We start from the raw sequence: 22,507 nt of genomic DNA, 5'->3' as shown, positions 1-22,507 counted from the left end.
TTTTAGGTTATTTAAACTTTTATTATTTTATTGGGAAAATGAATATTGTATACATATGTTAGAAATAAGATTATCTTATTATTAAATATATTAAAATCTAAAACGTGATCACGGATTGCTTAAAATACACTTAATCAAATTAAAACTAATCGGTAAAGTATAATCGACGATAAGAAGAACATTTGCATTACGAGTTTTTGTGGTTGTAATTTTATTATTTCCTTCTTTCCGAATATAAAAATATCTAAGTTAAAATAATTATTAGTATAAGTTTTTACATGTCTATGAGGGGGCTCACATGTACCTTTATTTATACAACACGTCGTTGTAGCATAGAGTTGGTAGATGCTCTCCTTCCGTCTAATTATGATTATGAAAGTGAATATCCCTTACAGAAATCTAAAATTATTACCAGTTTTTTTTTTGCTTAAAAGTGTTTTGTCATTTACTTGCTTTAGAACTTAGAATATATATGGTACATATCTTATTAAAAATACTTGTGTGATTTCTAAACAAAATATGCGTCACATGACATGACTACCTAACGTATAACGTTCAATTCATAGTATCATAATACATGAGAAATTCACAGACATTATTTTATCAGATCACAGAATATATCAAATTTTGATTTATTGGTTTAAAATTGATAGGATTTTAAAAATGACAAAATTATCAAAGGCATCATCATTATCATTTTAGGTATAGAATTTCCAATACTGGACATAGGACTCTTCCATAGTCTTCCGATAGGATATAGGATAGGTTCGGAACGGCCAAAGCCAGGCCTTTTCCGACATCCATACGGTACATGTCGTCGATCAACCTTGTGGGTCGATCTTTTACATTGCGCTTGCGGGTCTGTATCTCCACCTTAAAGTCCCAGCCGCCATTTTGCACACTATGTGGCCTGCTCGCTGTCACTTCAACTTGCCAATAGGCTTGACTGTGTCAGTTTTTTTTTAATAATTCCACATTTGTTTGTCTACCGATCTTCTCCATACTAACTTGATCTCGTAGAGAAATTCCAAGCAAAACCATATCTACGGTTTCTTGAGCAACTGTGTGCTTGTCAAGAAGTTTCAGCTAATGATCATATTATAATAATATCGCATGAGAAACGGCGTCGAAAAGGTCTTGCGCAGGATCTTATTATACATGGTTTATCCACCCACTGCTTTGAGTTGAGTTATGTTTTATTTTCAATTTATTGCATAAATATGCTTATGAAAATAGAATTGTATGTTTTGAATTATAAATGGATTTTCACCGCAATAAAACTGAAAAGTTCGATCTGGACAATACCAATCAATCATTCCGTCTCCTACATAATTAATAGTTCGCCTTTAGCCGTTGGAATCACCACACCACCCCAGGACAATTTGTCTGACTTACCATGAATACCGGCGCCCTTATCAGTACATTATGAAAATAGGGGTACGCGAAATAATCAATATACCGCTGCCCCGCCCGTTGGGGCGCATGCGTGGTGGTACTCACCTGGTGGTGGTGGTACGACCCCGTGGGATGGATAAACCCATGCTTGAAACCCATAAACCATTCTTAAACAGCAAGGCAAGCGGGCAGCACTTATCAAACGACATGGCATTAGTCGGCAGAAACCCAGAAGCTTGGTGTCACAGACCTCCTTGTAAGTTTTCTTTTTAATACGACGTTCTAAAATCAAATTCTTCTACAATTTTTTTAAATATTACGCAACTTGACATAGTTGCCAGTATTAAAATAAACCGCCATTTTATTTAAACGCGGACGGTAGCTGAGTTTGTAATTGTGACCATTTTGTCTAATTTACGTTCTTGTTTCTCAGAAATCACGCAACGGAGCGAATGACGAAATATGGTAAGACGTGTTTGAAGGTTTTTTTGTGAAATCGCTTTTTTTTAATTTAGTTTTTCTATTAAGTTACTTACGTGCACTGTAAATAATTAAAGCACACATACTAAGGTGTACCATGGTGTATACCCGAGTTTCTATGCACACATGGTAAAATAAACACTTTGTGAATACACACTATTTGTTTGATGCCCTCACCGTTCCATATTACAGCGTTAAGCGGGAGTTTCACTATTACAAATGTATCGTTGAAAATAAACCTTATTTTAAAAATAATCACGATAAAGTCAAATATCTTGTGTGCCACCGGCTCCGCTTCATTTATTTACATATTAAATCTTTTTACGCACATCGTGCACTGGCGAATTAACTTAATGAACCAGGCAGGTAAGCAAATATAAAAAAAAACTGTACCGATTACCTAATTACCAATAAACCCTATACTTAAATTGGGGGATACAGTTTACAGATAAACTATACAAAGGCATTTATCTACAATGTAACATTCCATTAAAATAATTAGTACATTCATATGTTTTAATTAAAAAAATATACATAAAATCGAAATCATAAATATTCTTCATGTATATGTAACATCTTGAGATTCATATTCAGTTGGAAATAAAAATATCAACACGTTTTATAATATTTAGGATATTAGGTAGGGTTTAAATACTTTTTACTTAGAAAAATCAAATTTTGTAATAATCGATACAATCATGTCCATATGTCAATACACGAAGAATAAAAAATAAATTATATTTCTTCACCATTGTCTAAAATTTAAACCAGATACGTGTTTAGTATCACGAAACTGGTTCACTTTCATAAATTTGCTTCGAGTTTTATAACAAGCCTTCCATGCATTGCGTGTACTTGCCCTTTTATATTTTAACCCCCTTCAATTCAACCCTCTATCGGCAAAAATATCATTAGATATTACGAAAAGAACCATTACTGACCTTAATTTATACAAAAATAAACAGCAAAATTAAAACTGTTCGGTTACAAGGAAATGCACCTTAAGTCATCACACAAGAGTATATTTTCGATTACTCTGCAATTTGATAGTTTATAGAGCGGTATTCGGGTGTTTTCCTATAATTAATTGGTTTTATTAATTACCTAATTTGCACAGCGTTATATATCCGAGCATTATCTTTAGTGGCTATCTTCAATATTGAGAATATACTTCGCTGTACATCGAAGCAAAAGTATAAATAAATTCAGATATTCGTTTTAAATTCCTCTATAAGCTTGGCAATGGATTATGATCCAATAGTAACACCATTAAAATATTTAACATTGTTTATAATAAAGGATATATTACGTGTTTTTAAACCCTAGATTTTTAAGGTGTAAGTAAAAATAATATGCGTTAAAATTTGGTACTGCTGCAAAAAGGCTTTTTCTTGTTACTACCGCCATCACTGCTTCTATCCTGTAAATAGTATCTAGTAACCCGAGCCCAGGCTTTGGAGGCCTGAAGGATTGCTTACTAAAACGTGATCTAGGCTGAACGTCCTTTGGTTTGCTCCTTTAAGCCCGCGACATTGCAAATTCTAGCAAAACAACAACGACCTTTCATAAAGAAGTTCATCGATTCTTCTTTCTTTCACTACCAGCAATACACAAACTCCGAGAACTGGAAACCTGGATGTTTATCCATTAGATATTGTAGTTACCAAGAATTACGAAGTAATCCCTCGAATAATTTTAAGTTCTCTTTTCAAATGCTATTACCAATAGCAGTTTTGTTTCTTGTACATTTTTATTTTCGTACATCCTTTAAATATTCTATATTTTAACCGAAGCAATTACGTGTATTTGTCAGGTGTAAAAAAGTTTCCATTGTCTTCGTAACAGCTATTCCGAAACTCTGACAAGATCCATTTATCGTAAAGCTAGAAGTCTTCTGTTTTTACAGCCGTATACTCTTTTTTAGTGTCCCTCTGGTCGCATAAAATGGCGAAAATATTTTAAACTTTGATAGTGAATTTTTACCGTAAGGCGTTGTTTGATTTTGAGCTCCTGATGGTTGGAGACAACAGTGCGATACTGAGTCCACGATATTCGTAACATTTTTGTCCATTATCACTTGAAGAGAATACTACGTTACAAATAAAAAACATTAATGTCTATTACATAGATTTGTTCACTATAACACGATGTTAATAAATACATTGATTATATGCGTAACAGATTAAATATATAAATAAAATAATAATTAAAGGAACCATAATATAGAAATAGCGTTTTAAAAATTGTATTAATACATATTAATTGTAGTTTACTATCCGTCGTTGCGGACTTTATACTGAAGTTGTTGACCTGTCGCATTGCAGGAGAAAAAATAAAATAATGTAACTAATTACAATATGATCTTTTCATATCTGAAAGTCGTGTCTGTCTTGTATAGCCTTGAGGAAGTCGATAACATGCATTTCCATACTCTCCTTTCTTCTGCTTTCCTCAGGACAATAGTAACGGAGAAACCAGTTATTGATTTGACTTGATTATACCAGCAGGTCGTCCACATGGTGTTTTACCTTCGAGCGCTTCTTATAATATAGCTGAAAATAGGTGTTGAAAACTCTAAAGTTTTTTGCTTACAAATAAGCTAAAGTTTGACCCCTCTAGAGCTTTTACACATATAATCAATCACACACTGTATATAGCGACATCCTGTACTTATAAAGACAGATGGTAGATATTGAGGTGTGTTAAATACTTAATGCTTTGACAACCTATCCAAAGGTTATATTTACTACGTTTTCAACTAATCAATCTCTACCAATGTTAAGTTCAATGAACCGATGCCTTAAATCTTACTTCCCGAGTGGGCGGGCACATAAAATCGCAGCTAATTCACTTGTGTTTTGACTGACAAACTTTTTAGATGACTGTATACTCCACCTACGGCTTCATTAGTATACGGTTCATAAATAACTGTAATGAACAATGCATAGTATGATAGTAGGAAATGTTTCATAAGCGGTTCTGTTTGAACAATAAACTTTTGAAAGTGCCGAGATCGACACGGCCACTATATACTGACTTTACAACGATGTAATTTTATTATTTATTATTCTGGGATTAATGTATTAAGAACTGTGATATAATGAAGGATTTTAAAATGACAAAACATAAACTGTGTCGCTTTAGAGTCTTCGTTTACTTTAACAATATCGTCATTTTTTTAGTCGTGGAACGTCCACAGCTGGAGATAAGTGTGTACCATGGATGTTTCATAAAATTATTTTAAAGCCAGCATCCGGGGCTTTAAGACAGTTGTCTCTACTTCAGAACTTTGGGCCATAGCGGCCATCTATTTTTCGCATTAATTGGTCTGTTGACTGATACTGCAACTTGTCTTTCAACGTGCTTGGCTGTTCGTTTATTTAAAAATGTCCTCGCTCCTGTTTCGATCTCGTAAGGAAATCCCAAGCTTTGCTCTAAATTGCTCGTAGAGCCACTGTTATATTGTCAATAAGGCCCTAAGTTAGAGATCATGGTTCAGTGCCATAAGTTGTCGCTGTTAACACACATTAGTCGTTGACTTTCTCCTTCGCTTCTCTCATATTTATATGCCGCTTATAAATATAGTCTCCAATCAAAAGTGAGTGATATTTAGTGGTCAAAAGTCAAAATTGTATTTAAAAAACATATTGTACTGAACCCAATTCGATCGTAAAAAAAGTGATCTCTCAAACGATTTCACATAAGCTGTACCGAATTCGGTCTCTCTCAGAAAAAATAACGTACAAAAATTATTTAAATACATTTTTTATTTCAAGACACAATATCAAACTATTTCTTCGTCGTCATCTCGTGTGCGTCTTGTCAATCACGCTCTCTCAGATCTCAACGCTCACGTACCTCAAATATTACCTACAGAAGCGTTTCTGGAACCTTCTTTCGTTAGTTCTTTTCTTAGCGCCTACGCTTTCTAAAGTGGTTGACATTTCCACTGGAAACATATTTATTACTTTAGGTAATAAAATATTAATAAAATTCGAAGTGTAATAGATTGCCACCGACCACACTTGTTTGGCACCTTCAATTGTTCAACAGCAATTGCTATCACGCCCTAGATCTTACTTTGACCATTATAAACGTAGCCGTAGACCCACGTAAAAGTCTCACTAAAACATTAAAATTTAATTGTATACAGCCGACCATTTTATACTGGTGCCTCAACATCGCAGATATACAAAACTTGTATTTGTAACGAGTAATTAAAAAACATCGATTGAGAACACCTGAGATATAAATCGTTAGATAATGATCCGAAATTTCGCCACAAATTTATTATGTCCTTGGCATCGTTCATGTCGTATGTAACATTAATAGAGTGCATATAGTATGGCTAGATTCTTAATTGTATAATATCCACTTTATGGCGTAGTTAAAATTATGTAGAGTATACACTGACCGATTAAAAAAATATTAAGGTCCCTCTTGATTTAACGATTATTTTATTTATAATATAGAGGTCTATTCTTAGCTGCAGACTAAGGGCAAATACCATTCGTCTATTGTATTAAAAGATAGAAGACTTTTTTATTTATTTAAAAAACGTACATTTTCGTATTATCATCACCAGCATTTCAACCGTAAGACGTGTGCTAGACAAGGCCTAGCCATACGTCATTTGACAAACTTAAAAAGGTCGTTCGCCCGTCTTGTCTGTCTGTATGTCCTACCCTGCGTTCGTCGGTCCGCGATCGCTATTCCAGGTTATGTTTGGTGCTTGGTTTCGTTTGAAGTTGATGCTGTTAGCCCGGAGGCTTTTACAACTTCATCGGACCTGAGTTCACGGAGCGGAAGGATCCATGAACCTAAAACCAGGTTATGACCTGCAGGGACGGCTCTAGCTCGTGTAGCGCCCGTATGCAATGAAACCCTAGCGCCCCCTAAGTCTGACCCTCACCCCCTGCGACTATATCTATTAACTTTGCCGTCGTAAAAAGAAAGTTTTTTCATATTCCAACAAGCTATTTTATAAGTAAGTATAGTTTAAAATGTGGTATTAGTTACGGCCTTTCTTCTTATGACAGCAGAATAACACTTATTGTTTTTATGCCTGTAGCACATCTCTGTTGCCACGGTGCCCCCTGAGACGGCGGCGCCCGTGTGCATTGCACACCCTGCACTTTAAGTTAAGCCGCCCCTGATAACCTGGCGATCATCTTTTCTGCAAATCCTATGAGTTATGTCGATAATTTTCCTTCGCCTAAAATCTTCTTATTTCTGATATCTACATCATTAATATATATATACAAGTATTCAGGATTATGTACCTTAAGTATAATATTTCAATATTAAAACACAACACGAGTTTATTTATTTTTAATTATTACTTAAATGTATTTAAACTTGTCGAAACATTAGCTTATTTCTGGAAGGTACTTCCAAAACAGCAAAGGTAAGGTAAATTAAAATGTGGTTAGGAATGTAAGGACTCATGTCGGTAAAGATGAAAGCCTTAAATCTATTGAGCTGTTTATCAGATGGCACCAAAATCCACACAATGTTATGAACCCGGCACCTGCACGATGAATCCACGGAATACTGAGATGTAACGTCATTAAAAAAAAATATACGTAAATATCATATAAAGAAATGTGAACGCCACTTAATAACGTACATGTTAATTCCAGAAGGCAAATCGATTAATATTGCCAATGATTTAACATTTAATTCAATTTAATTAATTTATTGTTTAACAGTAACTTCTGATGTGTTCGGATGTATAATTTTTATCGATGTCTTTAATAATTTGCCATGAATAGTATCTCTTGTAAAAACATTTTGTTTGTTTATTGTACAAAGTCAACTTCAGAGTAAGTTCGAATATTATTCGAAAAAGCACTTAATGGACATAAAATATCTAGAATATTATGCGATACCATGATATAAGGTCCAAAAATTACGTCTCAAAACGTTTACCAACGGACTATCTGTTAAAATTCCGAATTGTATGACACTACGAATAAAACAATTGTTGGTTTAGTTTAAACTCACATAAAATTACCAACCGGTAAAAAGTTCTTTATTCAAATAAAACCCATGAGAATCCGAGGTTTATTAATAGTATATATAAAACTCTACATACAGCAACCGCGTTATTTCGCAATAAAATCGGACCGGTTATTTTATATTTTAACTACACGAGGTATAAAATTTATTATTTTATTTTAATCCGTCAATTACTTTACAAAGCTATATACATTAGCATAAGTATAAATAGCTACATTGATATGTTTAGTATATCTTTATCGTGGACTGTAAATGATAAGAAATGTATCTAAGAAGGTATGATATATATACGTCTGTTTTACGTATTGCTTCACCGAATTTATGGTGACAGCGCTAAAAGCAAGCTGCATTATTTGTTTCGTCTACTTCAGGACTTTCCCATTAGATTTTCAATAACACTAGTTGGTAGCAAGCTGCAGCTAGCGTCTTTCAATGACTTAAATAATGTTGTCTGTCACTATGTCCACACCCTACTACAAGGCCCCAACAGTTCTGCGTGCTATGTGACCTGAGCGTTATCACTTCAACCTTACAATTCTCTGGACTATGTCAATTGTTTCCTCTCATTTACAAATTTCCTTATTCCAAGATGAGTATTTACATAGGTTCGTAATAAAGCCATTCCAAACGTAGGTCTTCCTGATCTTGATTAATTATAAATGTATTAAAAAGAGTTGAATAACTTTCAATTATCTGATCATATGTGACCATATATTACATGTGAATATACATTAATTCAATGAACGTGAAACAAAGCAATTGATAATGGATGTACTATAAATGTTCAAGTTGTTCTCTTATTAATGATATCTCTTCCACAATCGACAACAAATCGATTTTTAAACATAATCGATGAAAAAAACCGGTAAAGAGCGTATCGCCACCGCGTCTGACCGATATAGTATCGATATTTCGTAATCGCTATCAATTAGCTTAAGTTCGACGGGGAAAAAAATCGATTTGCGGAATTTCTCGCTTGCATTATAAATGCCAGTTTTTTTAGCCAGTAATGGTAGCAATTTAAAATATTAATTTTGTTAATTATTTACGCCGTCTTCATCGATCGACTACCGTTAGTTAGTTGTTTATGGTTACGGATTTGGAGTTCTGTGAACTTAACAAATCAATATTATTATTATTTTGATAAGGTTTTAGTTTGAAACGCCTTTGCAATATTAAACACAAAGTCCAACACAATGTCGGCGATGCGTTTATTTAAAATACTAATCATTTAGTTAATTTAGCGTTATATGGAATATATAATTTGAAAAAACTGGCTATAGACATTGCTCATTATAGTTAGTTCTTAAAAAGATTCAAATTAAAATACAATATAAAATGACACAATTTGGTTAGAAGCCTTTGTTAAAATTGTCGTAGGACGCAAGATGCAGGCCGCTGTCAACCAATCCTGTTGAAAGTATATAGGGGAGGAAAATGCCCAGCAGTGAACGTTTTAAGGTTCAAATGATCATGATTAATATAACTGACTATTTGTTTTATCTAAAAACACTTATTTAAACATTTTACATTTCGTTTCGCTTAGTTTACATTCACGACATTTTTTTGATTTGTTTAAAATATTTAATTCATACATTTACTTGGAAATTAACATACGACAATATTTTAAAATTTAAAAGAGTTCTCAAATGTCATTTAAAAAGTAATATTCTGTTTCAAGTATTTATTTCTTGGTAAATACTGGTATAACAAAACAAATATTACGAGATCTGTAAGGAAATAGATCTAAAATGATTTATATTTGAATTTTATAAGATAACGGTCGAGTAGCATGTTTCATGTTAATAATTTTCTATTCCGCAAAATTGAATTGTAGACAAGAGCCAAAACCATTTTTGGAATTATTCATATTCAAGACTGATTGGGTAGTTCGGTTATCTGTTGGTGTATTTCATTCGATGGTAAAGGAACATAAATTTCTGATTATTATTTTGTAATGTTGTATTTATTTATTTATTTACTTCAATATTTTAAGTTTTGGACGATTTTACAGGAGAAAATATACTTTTTTTACGAAATATTATCAAATTCCAAACCAATACATTTAATAGTCCTCACAAGGCTCTTTATTGACACTCCTATTGGATATTTCTTATTATATTTTAAAAATCAAATTGTTTAACAATAAAAGTAATATATATATATATATATATATATATATATATATATATATATATATATATATATATATATATATATATATATATATATATATATATAACTTATATATACAAGTATATGTATATACGTATTTACCAGAAATACATATTGCGTAGCAAGTTCTTAAGATTGCGCTTAATCAAAAATAATTTGAATAATTTATCTTCTAGACAGCTTGACGTTGTTTTGATTCCAAAATGGCGGACTATAAATTAAAATTATCGTAAACTAGTAAATAAATTAATTACGTCGGACAAATTCGTAGTGCGTATATTCATTTGCTGTCTCTACTATCAACGGATCCAGTATTTAGGTTATGCCCTAACTCGGAGCTGCCAGCGACTTGACGATTCCATAACGGATGTCGCTTTGCAGATTCAAATTTATGACTTTCCATTAAATTTAACTGCCTCCGTTGCTTACTCGAGTCCGTTCATGATAGTACAGTTTTGCTCCATTTTATTGCAACTTAGTGTATTTATTCCTTTATTACTCTTTTCTTTGGTGTATTCGAGAGTTTCTTTGTAAGATTTCAGTATTCGCGAATGTACGTGGTGAATTTTAAATTCTTTTATTGATGATAAATTACTGTTACACAAAGACTATTGAATTTTTATTGCACCGAATGAATTTCAATTTATAATTTATGTAGTTAATAAAGCGATCTTACAAGATAAATGGTTTCGTGTAATTAATATTGTTTCAATTTTATTTTATTTTATTAATTATGACCACTTATTAATTATGTTATTCGTTGTAAATATGTTTGACTTATATACTTATCAAACTGGGAAAGAGTCACTGACGTATCAAGTGAAATGTTCTCCTTCTGTTTTATGTACATACCCATAATGTTTACACACATTGTATCACAGTGTATTGCTCTTTGGGCTGTAAAATACTAAGCGATGAATGAGGCGTAATTTGAATTGGCGATGAAGGCCTTGTAAAATTCCGTAAACTTGTAATTACCGGATATAGTTTAATTTAGAATAAGACTAAGTACTACACAAGATGACGATTTATTTAATTTTTTATTTATTTTGACAATCAAAACTTAACAGATAAGGTCTGCGACTTTTGATAGAAGGCGCTGTTTCAAACAATAACTTTAACGGGGACGATGAGGTTAAATATTATGAATCAATCAACCAGCCAGGCTTAAAAAAAAAACAATAAAATTAATTTTAATCAATTAAAAAGTTATAATTATACATGTATATATATACATGTTTTAAATTTGCTTTACTGTTTGTTTACTTAACTAGAATAATATTAAATATTCGCACAAACTCCACATTGTTTTATATAATGTATGTTATATGATTATTATTAATATACATAGATTATACTCTTACAAAGGAGGCTTGTGTTCGTTTAAATCGTTCGATTAAAGAATGGAAACACTAAAAAACTATTTAATAGTCAAATCTGCAACTTAATCCACACCAAAGTGCCATAAATATGCTAATGTTTCACAACATAGACGAACAATGTCACGAAGAAGTCCACACCAACGGCATCCGTTCACCTGTCGCCGTTTCCTTCATACGGACGATTACTCCAACAAACTAAAATATTTAACTGGAGCTTAATTAGTCGCTCAGTTAGTCACGACTAGATTTGCCAGAGCACCGGGGACGGAACACTGCCTTCCAGGCAACGTTCGTTATCTTGATAGATTTCACACCGATTCAAAATGGCGGCGGTACGGAATGTCAGGTGTAATTGAAATTATTAAGTTGCCAATTAGTTTCTGTTCTCGTTGTAAGTTATGCCTTAAGTATCCGTCGTTGAAATAACTTCTTTTAATTTTCAAAGTAGAAAAATATCACAGACTGTAATTAAGTAAAATTTTTTATCATAATCGAAAATTAGTGGAGTTTTTTCCTGCTTATTCACCACAAATATTAAACTTTACGAAGCAGAGTAGAGTCGAAAACAAAATAGATTAAAAAAAAATGGACAATCAATAAGTGTTCTCTTAAAACTTCAAATGTTAATTAAATAAACTTTATCATTATATTTAATGTTTGTCATTTTAAACTCTTTACGTATGATTAAAAATAGCAAAGAATAATGATAAAATATTTTTGGTCTAAAAACACGAAGGTATATACTCACAATAATAATAACATTACAAATAATCTATCGCACGCAATGTCTTCAAGCAAGAACTTTTAACTAGAGTCATACGAATTGCCCTGAGCGACAGCGAATCTGGTTTAAGTTTTAAATGAAATACAGTGGAATGTGCGTTTTTTTATTTATATTATTATTAATGTACACTCTATGTAATTTTTAAGAGAGTTTACCAATCAATCTAGTAATGCAGAGATACCAAATAGGAAAATTTATTTATTTAAATGTCGTGATAGGAAAACATTATAATCTTATATATAATGTTTTCCTATCACGACAAATAAATAATGTATGTATAAATACTATATATATTCTTATTTTTACTTGAAAATCCCAACCTTGGAGGATATTATGTTTATAAATGACATATGCACATACAATTCAAACATAAATGTGTTTAGGTCGTCGCTATTCTTTAATATGCATATATACAATACTTTTAATAATGTATGTACATCCAATTCTTTTTTCGCACAGTTTTTTTTACACGATTTACAAAAACGCAGTTCGCCAGTGACAATAAATACACAATATTTAATATAATAGAGCAACAAAATACATTAAGAGGTATACAAAGTTATTAAAGATCAACTGCTTGACTAGACATCCGCGTATCTATTGAAGATAGCATATTTGGTTCAGTCCGTAATAATCTTCCACGCTTTTTATAAAATAGCGATGAATAGTTGCTAAAATTGATTTTTATTCCTTATTTAAATTTATATTATTACAAGTTGTCTACCAAGGGATTGAATTTTGACTGAAGCCTAATAGTATTTTTTAAACGGTTTTAATTAGTTCGACCCGTACGGAAGTTATTTGGATCAAAATTAGAAATTGAAATTTAAGCACCTTCCCGTTGTCAGATTGATCTGAAATTTGGTACACACATTTAATTTAGATGACAAATCAATATAATAAAATCAATAACATTATAAATGGCCGTCGATACAAAATGGCGGATTACGTCTTTTTCCTTAACCCCCTCAATATAGGTATCAAATGAAAGGGCGAAACTAGTAAAACACGATGATTATGTCAAAATTTAAAATTCAAGATGGTCGCCGTTCCAATATGGCGGACTAGGTACATATTTTTCAACAACCACCACAATATGGGTATCAAAAAACCGTTAAACTTAAAAGTTTTTTAAATTTAGTAATAGAAATTAATTATTTTGATTTGAAAATTACATACATCTTTTACAAGAGTTTTTGTCGATCTTATTTAGAGTTTTATACATTTTACACAAGTTTTAATAGTGCAGGAACATATCCCCAATTTCAACATGCCACAAACACAAGTAAACAAAAATTTGAGTGTACATACATTATTAAAAGCTTTATACATTTGTATATTATAATATGAGCGCGTGAATGCATTATTAAGTAGTACTCTAAACTTATCAATAACGATGTTATTTACTTGAAATTTAATTACATGAAAGGATTAAGATCGTGAAATAAACATACTCCGCTCTTAAAACTTTATGAAAATTCCTAATGACAGTGAACGATCTTTTTATAATCTTTTCGTAATCATTTATTTGTTACGTAATATCATTCGCTGATTACTTATATTATTTAATATTTGTACAAAATAATATTTATTTAAAAAGTTCCCGTGAAAGGAATCTATGACTTTCATTATTATAATGTCTTACCTTGTATTTTCTCCTTCTGTCAATACCGATTCCATTCATTCTTTTCAAAGCATCCTGCTTGAATAAACTTACCCTTTTAATTAGAGAGTCAGCTAAATGTTATTTAAAGACGTAAGATTTGACGTGATTATCATTACTGGTATATGATTTCATCATCATTTCAGTCGTAGGAAGCCCACTGTTGGACATGGGCTTTCTTTATTGATTCGATCGGTTGGAAAGAGCGTTCATACATCCAGCATCTTTTGACAACCTCAACGAGGTCTTCTGTCCACCTCGCAGGTTGATGACCTTTGCTGAGTTTGCCAGACCGTGTATCCACTCCAAGACCTTAGTAGCTATCTGTTCTGCGCACTATTTCACCTATCCATTGGTACTTCAACTTGCCAATGCACTGGACTACATCAATTTCTTCCAGTCGTCAACGGATTTCTTCAACTCTTATTCGACCTCGAAGAGAAACCCTGAGAAGGGGGTATCTCCATGTCTCGGCGAGCAACTGTGCGCTTACCAATAAGACCATTATTTATAATGAAATCAAATATAAAATTTAACAATCAATTAAAATGGATCCATTCTGCATTTGCTTTTTACTTTTATTTACTGTTTTACGGTATTTTAATAGACATGTGTTATCAGTTAATCTTTTATTATTTCGATGTAAAACATTGAAATTACATTTGCGATATCTTTATACGTATATTATTATCTGGTAAGCAGGAAAACGAATTGTATTTTAATTCCATTTTCAACTGTTTTGCGTATTCCAGTTGTTTAATGTAACATTCTAGAATAAATGGTAAAAGTATCACTTCCTATGTAATTTGACTAATGACGATCGAATCTTGTCAATTGTCTAACTACAATGATTTGGCGAAAATTGAATGGTGAATGACTTTCCAACTCGCATGTGGTTTAATCGACCATAACTTTTTTAGGTTATTCAGCGCTACATATTTTAATATTATTTCCATTTTTTTCATTTCGACTTGTTAATATTAACGACCTTTTATATTAAGCTTGTGAATATTGTAACATTTATCAACAATATTAATTATTTTTTTTTATATTCCAACCTATTTAAACTAAATTAAAATGAACTTTATTATGTATGCGTGCCATGTATATAACGGATTCAATTTACTATTTAATACATTTACTTTTTCCTAGTTACACTATTTTTTATCGCTACACTATCGCCAGGATACGTAGCTTGTGTTGCGATTTGCATGACGTAAGGGACGGCTATAAAAGTACAAACAAAATATGTTTGCACCCTCATTACAAGGCAGCGTTTTAGTATATGTTAAGCTATACTGTATATAACTTAGTAAAGGTTCCTATTGCCAATATCCGTATAATATCTTGCCTGTATTATTCTTAAGTAAAGCCAACAATAAAAATCTTGTCCATTTCTTTCTTTTATTTGATCTTGTAGTTTCAGCCCATAGATACCCACTGCAAGGCATACGCCTCAAAGATATTTTTGGATGGATATACCATAACTGCCACGCATGGCAGGCAGATTGGGGATTGTAGTGTGGTATTATGGTATGCAGAAGATGCTGCTGCCAATCTTCTGGAAATTTCTTCATGACCAGTGGCAATCCTATATAATTAATGCACGAAGTGTGAATTACATAAAATTGTATCCCGGGAATCGAATCCGCTAGTTAAGATTGGAAGTCTCAGTCCTTACCGCTGGACTACCACTGCTCATTATCATTATATCACCTAATCTAAAGTTATGACAATGCTATTTTTATTATAATTATATAATAAAGCATTTGTTTAACTTTGTACTTTGTGCCAAAAGCAATACAGTACATAACAATTTCACGCCGTAATTATCATCTAAGCTGAGCTATTTTTTTAACTGAACAATCGTGTTAATGATTTTTTTGTTTCCTTTTTTACAGATAACTCTTTCTAGAGCCATTGAAAATGTTTACGTAGACACCGAGTCGTTTACCGAGGTAAGTAAATTTAAAATTTCCCATCCGATTTCGTAAAAAAAATGACACAGTTTATTCAATTATAACTTATGTAATCTATGATTCGTTCACTGGGTTATTTTCAATTATGGCCACATGTTCACACATTAACTGTACCCGAAAACATTGAATTTAATTACTATTTTTAAATGAGTATATTCGCGGAAGATCTTAGGTCACCCACGTTGGCTTGAAGAATTACTGTCTAAAGTGGCATTGAGACCAAAAGAAAAGAGCGACCACGAATTGGTAGACGACATGGGTAGGCTTTCTCTTTCTCCACCACACAATACAGACAGACCGACCAAATAATTATGGTCGTTGGAAGTTGCTAGATGCGGGCAGTGCAAGACTGATCATCGAGGCGATTTTTGTGGCAGACTTATGTTTATGAAGATAATAATGATTTTTCTTTTTGTCAAGTTATATTTTACCGAAATCTCTCTAGTTTAATTTTTTTGTTATTGTTATGTTAGTGTAGTTATTTATGTATTATTGTTTTGTGTGAAGTAAATCTATATAAAACTGTACACGTGTAAAAAAGTTATATAAATTAAAAATAAAAACATATTACACGAAACTAGGACGCTTCCATATATTTGTGTACTGGATATCTTGAATGTAGCTACGGCTTGTATACCATAAAAGGATATATAGGTGAATAAATTCGTGTGTACGTCCGTTAGCAAGATTTATTGCGTCAAACTATGATTGCTGAGAATTTGGCACGCCGTATAATTTGCTAACCATCGACTTCAGCTTCGCAAGTGGACCTTATGAAATAATTGACCATACACCTAGTCTATTCATGTTAAGAAAAAAACATATTAAATTAGAAATCCGTGTTTACATCGACCATTTAAAATAACCCAATTAAAAATACGAAACTTTGACTTAGTTCTTAATGTAGACAGTTAAGTATTTCTTCATATCATCCAAGGATGCACCGTGTCACGTTCATCGCGGTATAGAGAGAGAGGCCAGCTATGATTTTAAGTTTTTAATTGAATAATATTGTTATGAGGTACAAGCGGTCTCTGTAAATTATCTAAAGTAGATAATTGTATAAATAAATAAAACAAATTAAATCTCTCTATTTTCAATTGTAATACCATTGTTGTACATTGATCCTTCTAGATGTTACGGTCATACCTGCAGGTTTTTACTGATATAATGCCTTATATGACACCGGTTGAATTACTATAAATGGAAAAATTTCAAATTCGGCGTATCCAATATAATAATTTATATATCACCAATAATTTACCGGGTCGAAAAATGCAAATCATAAATTCAAATTTTACGATTTAATAAAATGAAAAATTCAATTAGTTTGAAATATAATTACGGTCTAATATTTATATTAATGCAGTTGGTTTTACAAATGTATTAATTTATTTGGGACATCGGTTTTATTCTTGGTTTATGTGTGGTATCCTACTGGCAACTGTCGTGGTGAAGAAAGACACATTTATTTCTGACATTAAGTAATTATTTAAAAACAATATCACCGTACTAGATTTTTTATATAAGCTCCGAGTTGCTTGGAAGTGTTTTAAGCTGTTTTCTCATGTACCTCCAATACCGCTCTTGTCTTATCTCCTGTTTATCTTATGAATTAGTTTGTTTCTTTTAACAAATAGAAACTTCATGGAAAAGATGATTTTAAAAATATATGACAATGATCACTCACAAACTTTTTTAAAAAGTAGTCGCATGTAAACGCATCTTTAAATTTCTTTACAATTTTTGTCGCCCGCTAAACATTTCGCCTTTAACTTGCTAACATAAATTCGATATAAATCGCACCCTTATTAACTCTCTTCGGCTAACAAACGCCTCATAATTTGTAGCATATGCACTCGATATTTGTGACCAATGCATGAACAATACTTTTGAGTGAAATTATCCAGATAGAGTACCATCCCCCAAAACACCATTGATCTCACGGAACGTTTCTCTAGCGGATTTGCCTTTAACGAATGAAAACTTTAAAATAGCGCGAATTTCGGCGTTAGTGAACTCCATGTTTACACGTCTATAACTGTTGAACGCAATATCCAAACTAATCATGCATAGCGTCGTTTTGTAGGTTATGTCAAGACCTTTCAAATTATGTATAGTATTGCCAGATACGAGCTCTGTAGCGCTTTGTACATAGCCGCGAAATTTAAAAGACAAAAAGGCGGAAGGGAAATATTTGACAACCCATTACTAGAATCAATGATAGAAAATTCATTTTTTATGCAAGAACAAGTAAAGGGAAATGCGTTAATATAATTTTTGTAAGAAGCAAAGATTATTTTCTTCTTTCCCGTGATCAGCTTTACCAGATTTGAGATGATAGACTGCTGAAAGCAAGTGCTGAACGCATCTTTCATTATATCAGTAGCCAAGGTCTTATGTTCCAGCGTTGGGGGTCAAGACACAAGCTATAACGTCTTCAAATCTGAATAGATATTTTCTTTTGTGTTTAGTTTTGCTTACCCTACCCTACTTGTATTTACCGATAGGTAAAGAAGTGGTACAATTTATTCTTCCACAAATATCTATGATCAAATGGTAAAATTAATTCAATTTTAAAATGTATACATCTCTTACAAAATCATGTTCACTGTAATAGGATTTATTGAACGGCAATTCAGAGACATTACACGTGTGTATTATAAATCTGTGTATACAGAACAGTGTTAGTTATGTTTTAATATAATGATATCTAAGTTCCACATAAATAAAATAATGTCTATTTTTCTCACATATATACTGTTCTATACATAGATAAGGTTATGATATATACATATACACAAAGTTAAAGCTAGTATTTATATATATATATATGTGTATATATATATATACATCTATATATATACATATATATATACATATATATATATACATATATATATATACTAATTATTGACATCGTTCTTAAATGACGACTCTTCTTAGAGAAAGTGGGAATGGTAAGAAGAGAACAAGAAGATTAGGCTTTCTAAAATTTTTACGTCCCTCTAAGTAACATACATAATTTTAATATTAAAATGAAAGACTTAAACTCGTATCGAGTCCATTTTCGAACTGCTTTCCTTACAAACACTCTAATTCTAATAGTTCTAATGTCTAACAATCGACGGACTTGTAGGATTATAAATTTCGAAATTACGCTTTTTAATCAATCACAAACCTGACCACGTGACACAGCTAGGCGAAAAAAGATCATTATCAAACAGCGGCAATTCCGCTCTCTAATGTCAGCGCCCAGTAAATACAAAGAAAAAAAAATTGTAAACAAAACACTCTACTACAAATTAGTTTGTGAAAATGCTCCGCTGTAGCTTTTTACCTAAGCCTACATACCAAGATATTCTCTATCAAGAGGTTTTTTATCAAGGCCTCTTCCAAAAATATCTACGGGAGATATGCCATAATCGCCATACCTGGCAGGCGAGTTAGCGATCAATTTGGTATCATATACCCAGAGGACGCTGCTGCTCATCCTTTTGAAACTTGTTTGTGATCATCGATCGATACACAAAGTGTTAATTACATAGGATTGTATCACATGAATCGAACCCGCGACCTATGCTGGCAAGTCTCAGTCCTCTACATACCACTGCTCTACTACTAGAATTATATGAAAGTAATATGAGTACATTACTAGAACATTTGCTACAACTTTAACTAACTGTAAGGTATATTTATCGAGCCAATTATTACAGCCTGCGACTCAAGGCGAAGTGATTTGTGATAGATCATTATACAAAACGCCGTCTATCTGTTTACATGTAATTTGTAAATAAATATTTGTTGAAATATATCCAGTAATATTAAACAAAGTTAAGTAATCTATTTACTTTTGCATTGTATTATAAAGCATAATTAGAATTTTAAAAGCTATAACGGGGTGAATGCTAGCTCATTTATTGTCAATTAATATAAGATACACATCCAAAAATCAAGGGACTCAGAAATAATAAACATATCAATATTTTAATATGAAAAAGCTTTTTTCAAATTCGGATAACTACATATTAAAATTAAATATAGTTTACTATCTGTTCCCATAGACTTCGTACTGTCACAACTTATTGGGCTATCACATTGTAATAGAAAAAGTAAATTAATGGAACATAATTCAAAATAATCATTTTATACAAGATAATTGGAAATTGTAATGTATACATTCACCCCTTAAAAGCCTTTAAACATATAATCTATTATCACGTACATCCATTCCTATGTATTATGTAGAAAGTTAAGCTATCGATTTTTGCATATTCTTTATTCTTTTCGTAGTGCATTGTGAACTATAGTTATGTGGAAAGAAAATAATAAGTCCTTATGTATAGAATAGCCGTCTTATACCAAAATATTAAAACCAACATTTAGTCACTTTCGGACATGCAGTGGTAGTCGTGCAAGAAAGTGCACCGCCCGCCAGCCCGCTGATAAATGCGTATGCGGCAAACCAAAAACAGAGACTCTGTGTTTGGCACTAATCGGTGTAACATAACTCCTGAAGATGCCCCGTGGAGGGGTGAAACATGTGTTAAGTGAATTAACGGTGGCAGTTGTGTGATTCGCATTGTTTGCCGCTGCATGTGTGGAAGTGGCTAAATATTGGTCCTTTTCATACTTAGGATGGATTTCCGCAAGGTAACGCCTGATTCCATTAAAGACATGTAAGGTTCTCTAAATTAAAAGAACAATGACGTAAGCAGAATACCAAATAACGTGTCAAATGAAACTGGAACTATAACCAAAATGGCAAATGAGTTGTAGGCTAAGTCAGTATTGTTAATGACAATATCATAGCTAATACCCATAATTTTAAGAAATGAGGTGAGGAAAAATAGTATTTTTTACATAAATCACAATGCAGATTCGTTCGTTAGCTCGATTTATCCCATGGACGCCCACTGTGAAGCACAGGCCTCCACAAAGATATCTATGGGCAGATATACCATAATCACGCTTGGCGGGCGTGTTGGCAATCAGTGTGGTACTATGGTACCAGTATAAGGTATGTTAAGAGGACAGTGCTGCCCATACTCTGGTAACTTATTTTTGAGCAGTGGAAATTCAAAATAATTAACGCACAAAGTGTATATTTATAAGATTGTATCCCAGGAATCAAACCTGCGACTTATGATTGCAAGTGTCAGTCTTTACCGCTGGGAATAGGTAATCAAAACTTTAATAACATAATACCTGGCCTGCATTTTTAAATGCAAGAAAATGTAAATAAACTATATAAATCAAACAAATGTCTAAAAACACATTCTTTAATATATTTCTTTCAACAAATTCTGAACATATAATGCTTAGTACAAATCTATTTTAAACAAAAAGTTAATCGCGTACTAAAAAAATTGATTATGTTTTTAAATTTAATATAAAAAGTTTAAATAAAAACCATCTTGTAATATTACAATAACATTCTTGAATTTTCAATTTACATACAGGTGTAATAAGAGAAATCAATAAGTAAAATATGTAATAAGTTGTGTGTAGTATTTTAATTATGGAAGGCATCGTGCGATGTTTGAACTTTAATATAACTCTTCTTAATATGCAATCAAATTATATTTTATGAAAACGACCCTTAACCTTACAAACATATAATTTTTATTTTTATGTTGGCAACCCTTTTTATAAGCGCGTAATAAATTAACGCTAAACAGGGTCAAAAATTCATTATCAATGCCATATAGTTTATTGAATTTACATTTTTATTTTTGTATGTTTATTTGTTTTAAAGACGCTTTAGGAACGAAATGATTATTAGCATTAAATTATATTTGGTTATTCGATTCGATGCATTAAAGTTATTTGGCGTTAAGTTATTGGTCAATAAGTGATAAATTTGAATATTAATTTTAAAAGGAACGGCCTTATTTTTAATTTACAACGATATTAAATCTCATGACGTTTATAATTGCTTAGTATATATGTACACAAAGAAAATCATTATTCGTTATTCAGAGTCGTATTCATAATTACTGATCCTGTCAAAATAAAATCGTCACTTGCTGAATTGCTCATACACACGTTTCATCATCGTCATCATCATATGCTGTCAGGCACAAACCTACTCTAAAGATCACCACTATGACCAATCTTGCGCTGGTGCAAGCTTTGTGCGGCTTTCCGCGATCTTAATTATATCGTCGAACCTTTCAGCCCCGACGGTCATCAGTTACATGATGGATCTGCTCCGCCTACTGTTATTTCAGACGAGCAATACTTCGAGCTATGCCGGTGATCTTAGTTCTTTTGCCGACCTACTCATACATATGTTTCTTTATCTCTCATTGTATCCTAATTTAATTTCATAAAATACATGACTCGTCTAGTTTGAGTATCCTCTTGTAATAATTTTTTGTAATTATAATTACTTTGTATAGGCTTTAATGTAATGGGACTACGAAATTTTAAAAGAACATTTCGATTTTAAATTGTGTTATATTTACTGTCACAAAAAAGTAATACAGTTTTTTTTATATATATATGTGTGTATATATATATAATATATATATATATATACACTTATATATATATATATACACATATATATATATATATGCCTGTGCGTGTGTGTGTGTGTACATGTACGTAACATAATAAATTT

At 32.0% G+C, this 22,507-nt stretch overlaps 1 protein-coding gene across 1 annotated transcript in view; it reads left to right on the top strand.

The window, feature by feature from the left end:
* Positions 1–22,507, top strand: part of LOC137923686 (coiled-coil domain-containing protein 102A-like) — a 166,405-nt gene that overhangs the window by 119,885 nt on the left and 24,013 nt on the right. Inside the window, exon 2 of the mRNA XM_068766923.1 lies at positions 15,802–15,858. The gene's annotated coding sequence lies outside the window, so the exon portion shown is untranslated. The remainder of the gene's footprint in view (positions 1–15,801; positions 15,859–22,507) is intronic.

Source organism: Battus philenor, unplaced genomic scaffold (assembly GCF_028537555.1).
Source record: "Battus philenor isolate CCGP_79_NKW_IND1 unplaced genomic scaffold, ilBatPhil1.0.hap1 SCAF_22, whole genome shotgun sequence".
NCBI classification, from domain to species: Eukaryota; Metazoa; Arthropoda; class Insecta; order Lepidoptera; family Papilionidae; genus Battus; species Battus philenor.
This window is presented reverse-complemented; position numbering and strand designations above follow the sequence as displayed.